General features: G+C 39.6%; 1 pseudogene; it reads left to right on the top strand.

The window, feature by feature from the left end:
* The first annotated feature begins 273 nt into the window (after positions 1–273).
* LOC134203639 (uncharacterized) lies at positions 274–1,467 on the top strand (annotated as a pseudogene).
* Positions 1,468–1,884: the final 417 nt, after the last annotated feature.

Raw genomic sequence — 1,884 nt, 5'->3', positions numbered from 1 at the left:
GATCAAATTTTAGATATCAATTTATCGGTAACATAACATTAAGAAGTTTTCTAATAATTGTAGCGGACAGTGCAAAATACATTAAAAAAAACAGAAAATTCCAAATCAACCTGGATACTCTATCCGATTATTAAATATTTTCTTTTTCTTTAATTGAAATGTAACGAAGATCCTTCACGTTCTGAATTCGACCCGTTGTGCGTCGTCTTCGCTGACGTCTGTTAACGTGGTGGCGGATATCTAACATCGAGCAACGCGGAATGACACACACGGATAAAATTGAAAAAGCGTATTAGCTTATTATTCAAACCTTTTTGAGCTTTTTTAACTTTTAATCATTTGAGCGCTTATAAGTTAAGCTATATTTTATGCATTGCTTTGCTTATCTGAAATTTATTTCCTAATTTGATTTTTCGGCTACCAATATTAAACATCGAACTTGGGAACCATATTTATTAGTTTCAAAGACTAAGCACCGCACGATTGTAGAGGTTTTGGAAGCAATTTATTCCTATTCGTTTTCAACATAATCCGTTTCAAGATCGAGGTATCAACAACAGAAAAAAAGTCCTGCGTCTTTCTGTTTGACGGCTACCAGAGACGGTTATACTTTTTCAAAGCCTCGCTACCTCCGAAGCTCCGGACTTCCAGTCATAAAAATCATCACAATGGCGTCTCTATGTGGAAGAAAAGTGCTGAACGCTGTCCGGCGGAATATTACCTGCACTCCGGTGCGATTCTGCAATGCTCCGATCGAGCATGCTACCGGTCTTGAAAAGCGCGAACTTCTGGCCAGACAGGCCGGGAATAATGACCCATTCGATATGCGGGTGTTCAAGTGTGGCCCGAGAACCAAGGACGGACCCAAGATGATTCCTTCGGTTTTCGAGTCCCGTCTATCCCGACAGTATGGAAGTGTCTGTGAGTAAGATCAGACCTACATTCATGGATGTGGCTGCACTAAGCGTTGCGATTGTGGACACTGGTTCAAGCTGATTGAAAAGGCTCCGTCTAAGCGTTTTATCGAGATGTAATTGTAGAAAACAGTCATATGTTACAACAAGCAAAGGCCACCCGCTAAAGGAGGACACGAACGCTGGGGACATGCTTCTATTACGCAACGCAAATGGGAGCAAAGGTAATATTTTTCTTCTACAAATTTTTCCCTGAAAGCTAATAATAACTTCGTCCGTTCACCATGCGTAGCTCAGGTTTTGGACAATGCACCAGCAAAAACCACTTCGCCAGCAAGGCGATCTCCACTTCGATCCGGATCAATCAGAGAGGAAGGAAGTCAACGCCCAACGGAAAGGCTTGCCTCGGTCCTGTCTAATAGTTGCCGTAGCTCTTGATGAAGTGGAAGCAGTAGCCCTGATGGTATGGCGGTCGAATGCGGGGACAGAATCTGGATGAGGTTCTAAAACCGATTCATCGCCACCGCTCTTTTCAACTGTATAAATATCTTGTGGAATTATCCCACATAGCGAAATAATCGATGCAGTGGAAATTTATGAATAAAGATGAAATTTCTGAAAAAAATCAATAATAATCCCAAAATTATTCTTTTTAAAACTCAAATGTCAAACTTTTTCCAATTTGTTTTGAAAAACTAACATTATGCTGAATATATCGCATTTAACCTTCGTTAAATTAAACTTAAAATAATCCTTCCAAATGATTAAATTTAAAAAAATCATTCACAACTTATCGTCGAAATAAGCATTGCAATGAGTGGATGGACCGAATATGCTTTTAGATTAGAATGTAATCTAATTAGCTTTTTTATTTTTATCCGTGCAGTTTCCCTCGTATATACCTTGTTCGGCTTGGAATGGCATACGTAGCCATGGCACCCGGCTGATTAGAGAACGATTTAAATTCACA

This window comes from Armigeres subalbatus, unplaced genomic scaffold (assembly GCF_024139115.2).
Source record: "Armigeres subalbatus isolate Guangzhou_Male unplaced genomic scaffold, GZ_Asu_2 Contig2027, whole genome shotgun sequence".
NCBI lineage: Eukaryota > Metazoa > Arthropoda > Insecta > Diptera > Culicidae > Armigeres > Armigeres subalbatus.
Note: the sequence above shows the minus strand (reverse complement) of the source record. Positions and strands in the feature narration are given on the sequence as shown.